Source organism: Amblyomma mixtum, chromosome 3, assembly GCF_055824585.1.
Source record: "Amblyomma mixtum isolate Tamu chromosome 3, ASM5582458v1, whole genome shotgun sequence".
NCBI lineage: Eukaryota > Metazoa > Arthropoda > Arachnida > Ixodida > Ixodidae > Amblyomma > Amblyomma mixtum.
The window spans coordinates 293,081,636-293,093,580 of NC_143014.1; the positions used below are offsets into that span (position 1 = coordinate 293,081,636).

At 46.3% G+C, this 11,945-nt stretch overlaps 1 long non-coding RNA gene and 1 pseudogene across 1 annotated transcript; one reads left to right on the top strand and one right to left on the bottom strand.

The window, feature by feature from the left end:
• Positions 1-270: 270 nt before the first annotated feature.
• On the bottom strand, positions 271-932 carry LOC149355182 (uncharacterized). Its single transcript, XR_016289344.1, has 3 exons — positions 848-932; positions 573-785; positions 271-277 (listed from the first exon to the last, which is right to left on the bottom strand). It is a non-coding gene; the product is annotated as an uncharacterized LOC149355182 (long non-coding RNA).
• A 7,574-nt stretch (positions 933-8,506) lies between these two features.
• On the top strand, positions 8,507-10,011 carry LOC149355183 (uncharacterized; annotated as a pseudogene).
• Positions 10,012-11,945: the final 1,934 nt, after the last annotated feature.

Below are 11,945 nucleotides of genomic sequence, written 5' to 3' on the forward strand. Positions count from 1 at the left end.
TATATAGGTGCCAGAAGCCCACTTCTGATAGGACAATCTCCTTTGAAATTTCGAATTGGCTCAGCAGTTGCTGCCAACTGCAATAAAGATTAATTTAAACCAGCCAAAATCCCGACGTACCTGAACCCGGACATGTATTAGACTAGCAGTCATAAGGTCTGCCTTATTTTCAGCCGTTCCTGAAACTGTAAAGAAGGTTCCTTTTTCTGAAAATGACAGCATGTAAGGTAAAAAAAGGTTCCATGCTTCTTATGCTATATAGCTCGTAATCTAATTCCTGAAAGGAGAATGAGTCTGTCTCCTGCACAGTAATGGGCTTTGTCAGTGCAAACTATCCTGATCCCATTTGTTTGCGCAGTGGACAGCTGCAGTCTTTTGCAGTGGTTATGGCCATAGCACACCGTGATTCCGTACTGTATACGAAGTTTTAGGCATTCTCTGTCGTTTTTTTTAAATAGAAGAGCACCGCAAGCGTATGCGCTTTAGATCGCACTGTGGACAATAAACGTAGTTGCAAGAGCTAGCACCGGTAGCGTTATTACGCAATCCGTGAAGCTTTCAGTTGTACTTACTCGTTCGCGGTGTCGCCCATGCCTGGCTGCCGGTAATGCCGCATGTTTAAATATGCAAGCTGCAGCACACCCTCGTTCAGGCAAAGATACCCGAACTCGGGGTGCGCTGTGATGCAGTTGTGACCCGGCTGCTTTTTAACGGCGGCCGGGCATTCCCGGCAGCAGACGTTCTCGATGGCTGTCGGCATGGCAGCGCAGCCGTCGCACTGGCACCTTCGCAGAAAACGGATGTCAGCGATGCGTGCCACCAGCATAATAGGGTTCATATCACTCACCAGTCCACGTTTCCCACTCGTTGCCAGCCGTCCTCGGAGCCATCGGCGTCCGAGTCTTCGTCCGTGGTACGGCCGGACGGATGGCCACTGCAGCTACCTTCGGTCGTATCGCGCAAAGGCGTACTATCGTAAGAGATGGCGCCTAAATCTGCCGTCCGCCGAAGAATCTCTCTTTCAAGCTCTGTGAGATCGTCGATGTCGATCCCATCGGCTTACAAAAACACAAATGGCTGAACGTAGTTCGGCCAACAACGTGCGCATTTTCAAAAGTCACTCCGCGTATTACTACGTATTACTCCGCCGATGACGGAGCGGCAAGCCTCCACGGAACTGGCTGAAAGGCACTCCACGCGTTGGGAGACTCCGCCCATCGTATGAGGCAGAATTCAAAAAAAAGGCGGGAGCCGGACGTTAATTAGATTTAATTGAGGAAATCGACCACACAGGGCAATAAGTCGCAGCTCCTAAGAATGCTGGGAACGTGTACATCAAGTTCCCGCGGCAAAAAGACATGTTCAGAATCCTCTTCAGTGCACCTTTAACTAAACACACACTTGATTCTCGTGAAGTGCACATTCTTCATGAACAGTATTATTATTTCGTGACTAAACTATGAACACTACAGATATCAAAAACTTTCCTTGTTAAAGGGCATATGGGGTACTCATGCAAGCTGTCATCCAAAAAGCTGTGGCTATCCCATCTTTCAGCACAAGTTATAGGAAACACACAAAACTGCAATATTTCAGCATTGCAAGCTCAAAATAAAATTTTGGCTCATAACAGCACGAACAGCTCATGACAAATGCAATAACAGGAGGACTGACATGTCCAGATGTGAGTTGCAGGTAGTGTAAGGTCTGCTGAGGGGTGTGTTCAGAGTTCACTTTGAAGCTAAGTAGTTGCATTATATTTCAATTCCTAACAGGCAACCTGTGATGAAGCCTACTGCGTTGATTGCAGTGCCGCAACACAGCCTAGCGAGAGGGGCAAGCATTTTGTAGGTGTACCTGTGGTGCTTTTCCATGCCAGTACCTGCTCGCTTTTATAGGCATGAGCATGTGTGCTCTGCTGAACCCACATGTAATGTATGCCAGCTGACTGCGCTAAGATGAGAGCATCTAGGCAAGGGATGTTTTCAGCCAAACATACATATTTAATCATTCATAATGTGGTTGCTGCCAAAGCAGCTGACAGCAGCAGGCTTTAGATGCACATTTAAACAATCTTCCTTTTTCATGAGATGTGTCACCTTACAGGGAGGGCGTGAAAACTCGTCTGCCACCCATAAAAATTTGTTGAAAACAAATGCACGTTGGTGACACAGGTGCGGTCTGATTCCACAAGGTGCCAACTATGCCTGCAAAGTGGCAATAACCACTATCTGTTGCCTGCGCCTGTCTTTAACATGAACTGCGCTAGCACCGCTGAAGGTTTGTTTCCAACCTGTGAAGCAGCTCAAGGAGGCGAGATGCACGTGCACAGAGCGGCCATGTGAAACAGCTGGATTGCAGTGCTGCCTGGGCACTGCAGGTTGCCCATGAACACAACGATGACGAGTGTTAAATCCTGAATGCACCCATTTCACCGAAGCGGTGGCCTTGTGGTAAAGCATCCGCATCACATTCGGGAGTTGCGGGGTTCGATCCCCAGAGCCGCCGGGTACCCACCGGTTTCTTTGATGGGTACAAGATTTCCCCTGGCCTGGTGCTCAGCGCATGTGGGGTGAGATGCGTGGAAAAAGGGTCTAGGCCACAGCTGCCTTGACGGATCAGAGATATGTTCCCCCGTCAAGCAACCCTAAATCCGCCTCGTGTGGTAGAAGCCCGACTTGTGGCCCTTTCTCATGAATGTGACGAAGTTCTCTGCCTTTGACAAAGTTTGCTTTGTAGCTGTCTTCAAGCCCACAGTGACGGGATCTGAAGGCGCAGGCTCCTTTCCCAAGCAATGCAACCCTAGGAAGCCGAGCACCAGGCCGGGGCATGACTTGCACCCATTTTGAGAAAACTGGTGGGTACCCAGCCGGCAGCAGGGGTTGAACCTACCACCTCCCAAAGCCGAGGCGGGTGCTCTGCCACGAGGCCACGGCCGCATCAACCACAAAATAATGCTAGCTAAGCTCAAGCACTGGGGTTTCTGCGGGCAGTTTCTTGGCATAATTCAGTCTTACTTGAGTTCTCGATTGCAACAAGTAAAAATAAACAATGACTTATCTGATACTAGGCACATCGTTTCAGGTGTACCGCAAGGTAGTATCTTGGGGCCATTGCTGTTTATTCTCTATGTTAACGACATTGTCTGTATTAGTAGACTTCCAATTTTCGTCATTTATGCTGACGACACCACTTTATTCTTTAGAGCTGCACAGTTGCCATATCTCGAAAAACAAGGCACAAAATGTTTGCAGTTGCTCCTAGAATGGTCTGAAAATAATTTATTAAATATAAACACTGCCAAAACGAAGGCTGTGCTTTTCAGGCCTTGTAATAAGTTGACAAATATGCCACCACTCTATTTAAGGATCGGTTAGTCACTTTATAGAAACAGTCCCTGCGGTAAAAAGCTTTGGTGCTATTTTTAATGAAAACTTGAACTGGAATGATCACATTGATGTGGTGGTGAACAAGCTTTCAAATGTTGTCGGTATTTTGTGTCGACTGAAATCTTTCATGCCGAAGATTAAGAAAATGTTGTACAGTGCGTTGTTTTCTTCTGTTGTAAATTATTGCTTTTTGGTATGGGGTGCCACGTCTTTTACGAATATTAACCGCTTGTATCTCCTTCAAAAGAAAGCTTTTCGAAATGTAATGAATGCTCCTCGGCTAGAACACTCCGAACCGATTTTCAATGAACTTAGACTTACATGTTTGCCACAGCTGTTTGAAACTTTACTTCTACGGCAGTATAAAGCCCGTGTTGATAAAACTAATTGTCCAATGCTAAAGCTGTCAGCCTTGCAATGCGGAGAACAAAAATACCCTACGTGAGCGACATTAAAATGGTATGTACCAAGGATACCAACAAATTATGGTTGTCAAATGTTGAGCTGCACTCTCCCATGGCATTTAAGTAAGGAGTCCAAAATGATTAACACCTAATACCAGATTTGTTATTTCTGTTTCTTTTGTTTTCCAAAAGTGCCATGTTATGTACGACTGCAATGCCTCTGTAGGGTGTGTCGGCCTCATCAAGCTTTTCCATTGGCTTTTTGTCGGCACACCCAACATCGTCATGATGTTAAATAAAATAATTCTGATTTCAAGTGTTTGTCAATGCAACTTTCAAGTCCCCTCCAAAAGTAAATTATTGAGGTCGCTTAATTATTTTCATAAAGCAGTTAAAAGTATAAGAATAATTGCAGTATAGTTATTTGGAAGAAATTCCTCACCAATATTAATTACGATGATTTTTATGCATCAACGCAGCATCATGAAGAGTGCTTCACTGTTTCACGCTTTGTGCTCAGCGTTAGTATGCAATGACACACTACTTCATAGTGGTGCAAGTAGCTTCTTTATACAGTCATTGCTATATGGACATCGGATGCTCTCCTAGCTACTTTTGCTCTTCTGTGTTCACCTTCTCTGTCATTGGTCTCCTTGCCATGTCCGCTTCGTTTAATTGAATGAAACCTTAAACGTGAATGGGCCTCTGTGGTAATGCAGCGGCAAAACCATTCTGTTGCACGAACCAGGATATAGGTTTGATTCCTGGTCTCACGTACATATTTGCATACATTTTTGCCCCCATCCTTTTTTGATATCTCTGTTCTCTGTGTTTCAGCAAATATTCCCTATCCCTTTTATTTCCGCTGGTCACAGCCCAGCCATAGCTTAAGATAGCACATATAGCAATTGCTGCTGCAGGCATACATATTTTCCTACACTTTAACAACAACAGACTTGACTCCATTTTAGGGTGCTACATCAGGGACTGGGATTGACAAGATATAGGACATTGCGGCAGGCACAAAAGTGTGATGGGCAGAATATGGCGGCAATATGGTATGGCTATGATAGTGGTACGGATTTCTCTTTCAGACTAAGTATGAAAATCCCAGTCTGCACATAATTTTAAAGCACACCGAACAACTCCAGGTGAGAACATTGAGAGCAGCGTAAACTGCATTGACTCTCTAAGCTTGCTGAAAGCACTCCACTCCAAAAAATTCAGTAAAATTGTTATTAGAAGATACCAAGCACCATACAGCAACAGCCACAACACATGGAAAACAATAAAATTATGCTGGGTACCGAGCCAAGTCAGCATATGCAGTAGCAAAAGAGCTGAAGGGAGTGCTGCATGAGCATATGACGACAAACTAGAAAAAGTAAATATTCCGCATAGATTGCTTGAAGCTGGTGGATAGTAAGCTACAAAAGAAATAGCGGACCACTTCAGATAATGCAATCAACAATAAGGTACACCTGGTAAAGCAGAATCTCGGGCAAATCAAAGTCACGTCAAAACCAAAGAATGCTTTATTGAACTTATGCCACCTCACATCAGACGTATGCGCCTTACACATAACTTCAGGCCACCGTGGTGGCTCAGTGGCTATGGTGCTCGGCTGCTGACCCAAAAGACGCAGTTTCCATACTGGTCGCAGCGGTCGCATTTCGATGGAGGCTAAATTCTAGAGGCCCGTGTACTGTGCTATGTCAGTGCACGTTAAAGAACCCCAGGTGGTCGAAATTATTCCCGAGACCTCCACTACGGCGTCCCTCATAGCGTGAGTCGCTTTGGGATGTTAAACCCCACGAACCACAACCCACATAACTTCTTGCTAATAAAACAAGGAAAACCTTTTGTGAATTAAATGCAAAATTGGTTACGGTAAGACATTTTTTATGCAGAAAGCCCAAAGAAGTAAAAAAAAAAGCATTTTACAATTTCTACATAAAAATATCTGTTTGAATCTTAATTTACTGTTAGCAAAGATTGCCACAGCAGATTTACAGTGAGTAAAGTTCCTAAAAGAAGGAAATATCATAAACAAACTGCAGCACATTAAAAGCTAATGGTCTCTGACCGCAGCAACCATTTTTCAACCCTGTGCTTGGCACATGGATAGCCTTAGTTTCTAATGCTCCATAAATCCAAAAACACACATGCTTAACACGAATCCAAGGTGCTGCGCTGCACCATGCCTCATTGCCTGCTCTGCACTGGCATGTTTCACCCCATAATTTCAATATATGCCTTGTCAGAGCTGCCTGTCGATGAGAGGGCACCGGGGTGAAAGCAGTTCGCTTTTGAACTGCGCGCTGAATATTAGGGAAGTTCTTCTTGCAGTTTTTTCAGTACACCGACAATGGTGCTGCAGAGTTTCGTTGCCATACATTGCAGATGTAGTATGCGGTATTATTTGGTGGGTTTACAAGACTGTTAGGGAGTCACCACGAGCGTGTAGTATGCTTTTCAATAGAGAGTCTGCTATCATCTGTGTATGCAGGCTTCATGAGGTGGAAAACTGAGTGTAGTACTCCCAGAACAGTGCCTTCACTTCACTGCTGTGTGCAGCTGGGGCATCAGCACTTTAAACTGGGCAATTGTGCTCGTGCTCGGTGCCTCAGCTCTTGACAGCATAAAGAGAATGAGGCTAAGCAAACGAAATTCTTTTCATTCTTTTTTGGTGCTTTTGTTCATCTTCTTGGCCTCAACTTGCACTTACGGCGTCTCTCATAGCCTTAGTCGCTTTGGGACGTTAAACCCCATCAACAAACAAACAAACAAACAAACTTAGTGTTGCGTCAGCTCGCCACCTTGTTCGAGTCAGCAAGGTGGCATCGCTTTCACGACACAGCAACCTGCCAGAGAGAAGCAAAACAAAAATTTAAGATCTCATTTACATTTTGTACCACCTCTATAAGAAAACTGTAGCTGTGCTCACCGTTGACGCCGGTTTTGTGGCCGCGATACTCGGCCGAAGAAATCTCGAGCCTTCGGGTACTCCGGACGTGCGCGCCGGGTTTCGACAAGCGCGCCCAGCCAAGGAGCGCCGGCGGCTGGCGTAGAGATGGCGCTACGCACGCAGGCGATTTATATAGTGCATTGCTCGGAGTAAGCGTTCATGAAGAAAAATATTTTAATAGCGAAGCGTTTTAGTTTATACACTACACTACATACTCGAAGAAACATAAGCGCGTAGTGCGTTTTGTTTTCTTACTATTTTTGTTTAGAGTGACGTAACCGGAATTTCCGCTGCTGCACTTTCGGGTGTTCGGAAAGACGCAGCGGTGGCACCTTTGAGTCTCCCGCACGGCGGCGGCGGCGCGCCAGCTGTACACCGTGTGACGTCACTGCTCCTCGCGCATGCGCAGTATGGCCTTTCCTCGGCTCCGCGAAATGGCACGGCGACTAGCGTAGTGTTCTGGAGGGGGGGAGACCAACTCTCCCGCTTCAAGGCTGTCGCCGTACGCTCCCTCCTCAGTTTTTTTTCCTCCATGCGGGCTTGTATGCGTGTGCAAAAACGGAAGGCGCTGCGGAAAGCGCGCGCGAAACGAGCAGACCACGCGACGAACTGGCTGCGCCCACCCTTCGCCCGTCAGTCAGAACGACGCACCAATGGAATGACTTTAGTGAAAGTTGTAAGTATGACGTCAACCCAAAGGCTCGGGAGCCAGAGCGGAGCATGAGGACGTTCGCTTTTGGAAGGAAAGAACGAACGGGCTTTGATTTCAATTTTTACAGCTTTTAGGGGCCCGCATGGCGCTAGTATTTTGCAGAGGTTATCTTCGATGCCTCATCTATGCACTGGGCTTCTTTTTCTAAAATGTCGAGACCCTTGGACAGTTGCCCTTTAAAGGCTGAACTCCATGTGCGCGAAAACTCACGCGAACGCGACGGCGGCAAGCGATGAGCGACGCCGACGCGCGAAGCGAAATGCCCGTGTCGCTTGTCGTGTCGCTCCGATCTGCACTGAAAAAAAATTTCACCCGTCGCTCGGAAGTTGTTTACGCGATTATCCAATAGCATCTGATCCGGCAGCGTACGTACTTCACTGCCGGTAATTTCGCGAGCTTTCTCGAAAGCGCCGCATTTTGCGTTGACAAGTTTTTATGCGAAGCATACTAGCCGCACAACCGAGCTCTTCCTTGCTGCGCCGCGCGCGGCCGCGTAGCTACCACTTGACCTACATCAACGCACCACGTGATATGACGTCACAACAGCTGTGAAAGCCGCGGGGCTCAACTCGTGCGCTCGCTTGCGGACGCGCAGCCTCCACCGGCGGCCTAACTCCCGCTCCTTCTGCTAGGGGCGCTGACGTCACAACAGCTGTGAAAGCTGGGGCTCAACTCGTGCACTCGCTTGCGGACGCGCAGCCTCCACCGGCGGTATGCTTCGCATCCTAGGCTTAACCATAAGCTAAGCCAGGCCATTTTTTTCGAGTACCCGTATGTACTACTATCAGCGTCAAATGAAACGCGAACAAAACACCTGAAACGCGACCACAAAAAATCAAGCATATTAGAGGCTGGAGGTGAAATACAGGCGTGGGCTATTAACATTTCAGAAGAGCGGTCTTTTCGGCTTCGATGGGAAAATCAACTGCTCATGTAATTTGCCTCCCTAGTATAATATATGCGAGTTGTGCTGTTCGCGTTTCAATTGGCTTGTTCGCGTTTCAATTGACGCTGATAGTACATTTGCACTACGATGGCACACGCTCAAGCCCAAGGCTTCAATGAGAGGCTCATCGACGCCGTGGAGTGTGAGCGGGTTCTTTGGGACTTGCAACAAAAACTATAAGGCGCGCAACGTTTCAGAAGAGGCGTGGCGCCGAGTAGCCGCAGCGGTCGGTGCAACAGGTGAGTGGTTTTGTAAACAAAACACCGTACGCTGAGTGCGTTGTTTCGTAAGTGCTGTGTTTTAGGACGTGGCAAGCTGTCTAAAGTCGAGCAATCGTAATCGTTCGCTAGAATATGCGCTCAGCCGGGCAGCAGATTTGCATGCCAAATGCATGATTAATTTCGATACAGGCTTTCACCTGATAGCCGATTTACTGCGCTTTTCATGCCTACGCAGTTCCCGGTGTGAAGAATCGGTGGAAAAGCCTACGGGACACCTTCACGAGGGTGTTTAAAGGGCGTATCCAGGCGAAAAAGAGCGGGGCTGGTGCTGACAAAGTTGAGACACCAACCTGGGCTTTCTTCGAAAGGCTGCTCTTCCTGCGGGACACAATGCTCAGTAGACCGTAAGTCCATTTGGAGGTTATCATTACATTTCACTAAATGTATGCTGTCATGCGCAGTTTCGTGCCGCCGCAGTGGCTCATTGGTTATGGCGCTCTGCTGCTGACTCGAAAGAGACGCGGGTTCGATCGCGGCCGCGGCGGTCGCTTACGATGGAGGCGAAATACTAGATGCCCGTGTACTGTGTGATGTCAGTGCACGCACATTAAAACCCCAGGTGGTCGAAATTTCATGAGGCCTTCACTCTGGGACGCTAAAAACCCTATAATCCAAATCATGTGCGGTTTCGGCAGTCCTCCATGATTTACAAATTTTTTTTCACAGAACAAGAAAACCAAGGCCCAATGTTATTTCTTGCAGGCCATGTTGAAAATAATTTTTTCAAATTATTTGTATTTGCTGTATTTTAAATAATTCGAGCAGACCATTGTCATCAAGTGCATTTAAACTTTAAAAAGCCTCATTTCCCTGATTGAAACTGGAGGTACTTACTTATCTTTTACCGTATTGTAGGACCTCGGGCAACGTGGAGGCACTGCCGCACAACCATGCGAAGCCTCCGTATATTGTGCCCCAATACAACTGCGACGACACGGCACAAGAAAGTGCAGAGCAGATTTTCGAGCAGATGTACACCAACGAGTGTGCCCCGCCGTCCAGTCCTGCGCCAAGCTCAGTTCCTGCCCCAAATGCCACAATTGAGCTTGCGCCTGAAATGCCCAGCGCAGGTCCACGCAAAAAAAAAGTAAAATAGATAAATATGACAAAGAAATAGACATGCTCGGAGAAATCCTGCAGAAAAAACCAGATGGCCTTGGCCATTTTGGGGCATACCTTGTGGACAAAATGAGGCAAGTGCCAGAGAGGCTCCAGAATGAGATGCAGATGAAGGTGTTGCAGACTGTGGTAGCATTCATCCCAAAAAGTGATTTATTTGGTATATCCTGTGAACTGCCAGAAGCAATATGAGAGGGAACACAGGAGCACGGGGCTCCGTGCTTCGCGAAGTGCAGCCACCAATAGACGAGGACAGGTGGCATCAGGGTCATGCTCGGGAAGAGTAGTCAGCCATGCTTACACTGACGATTCTCGTCTTTTGTCCATCGCAGCACTTTGCGAAGTGAGGAGGACACATGCTCCAATGCTCCCTCTTATATTGCTTCCAGCTGTGCAGTCTTTGCCAAAAGTAACCAGGTTGCGCAGTTTGCTTCTCGGTCGTCCTCATCATCAATCTGACTACACCCACTGCAAGGCAAAGGCCTCTCCCATGTCTCTCCAATTAACCCTGTCCTTTGCCAGTTGCGGCCACCGTACACCCGCAGACTTCTTAATCTCATCCGCCCACCCAACTTTATGCCGCCACCTGTTACCTTTGCCTTCTCTCGGAATTCACTCCGTTACCCTCAAGGGCCAGAGGTTATATTAATTGCCTTCGCATTACATGCCCTGCCCAACACCATTTCTTCCTCTAGATTTCGACTAGAATGCCATTAACCCGGTGTCATTAACGTTGCACCCATCACTTTTCTTTCCATAGCTCGCTGCGTTGTCCTTAACTTAAGCTGAACCCTCTTTGTTAGCCTCCACATTTTTGCCCCTTAGGTGAGTACAGGTAAGATACAGCTGTTGTAGACTTTTCTCTTGAGGGATATTGGCAAACTGCCATTCATTATGTGAGAAAACCTGCCGTATGCGCTCCACGCCGTTCGTATTCTTCTAGTTATTTCCCTCTCATGATCCGGATCTGCGGTCACTACCTGCCCTAAGTAGACATATTTTCTTACTATTTCCAGCATCTCAGTGCAAATTACGAGCTGCTGTTTCGTTGCTAGACTCTTCAACATTACAACGCTATCATGCCAGTCCTCAAGCTCTAAATATGTGTATTGTAAGGAGAACCCCTGTCCTTACCTTCCAGGAACTTTTTGGTGTTTAGAGAAGCCATTAAACGCATGAGAAGCAAACCACGCAGCCGCTATATTCTTGAGTTGTATCCAACTATAGTGATGCTGAGATAGCGATTATCCTGCAGTATGTACATTTTTGTGCAATAATCAAGGTTAAATTCCTTGCATTTTTTTTATTTTACAGTCAACTTTGACATTGCAGTTGCACTGATCGTTTTGAATACTAAGGTGCCTGCATTTTTGTGAAGTAAGAGGTGTCTAAGTTTTCTCATTATAGTCTGTGATTAGTGGTATCAGACTATAGTGATGCTGTGATAACTACGAATGCAGCAGCTTTTACGCTTTTGTGCAATAATCAATGTTAGATTCCTTAAAGCAATTTTTATTTTACAGTCAACTTCGACATTGCAGCTGCAGTGATTGTTTTGAACACTCAGGTGTCTGCATGTTGTGAAGAGGTGTCTAAGTTCTCTCATTATAATCTGTGAAGACGGTCTAAGTCAAGAAATAAGCATACTACACAAACATACGAAGCATAAGAAAGCACTGGGATCAGCTATGTGTGTACTTGTCGAGCAGGGAGGCTATTGAAGTGATCGTCTTAACTGAAGTAAATTTGGACGACACCAGACAGACTTGCTATGGCTTGGATGGTTATCAAAAATAACTAACGATTCCGATACTCGCTCTCTCCAGGTCGATCTTAATAACATACTAGACTGGTGTCATAATTGGAAAATGGAACTAAATATTAAAAAATGGAAATCTATGAGAGTTTTACGTTCAAATACTACTTGTCCTCCTTATTTTCTTCACAGTCATCCCCTTGAAAGCGTAAGATCGTACCGGTATCTTGGCATACATATAACTAACACCCTGTCCTGGAAACTTCATATAGAACATATAGCATCTAAAGCAAACAAAACGCTAGGTTATCTTCGGAGAAATTTTACACTTGCTCCATCTTCGTTAAAATCATTATTATACACGACCTAC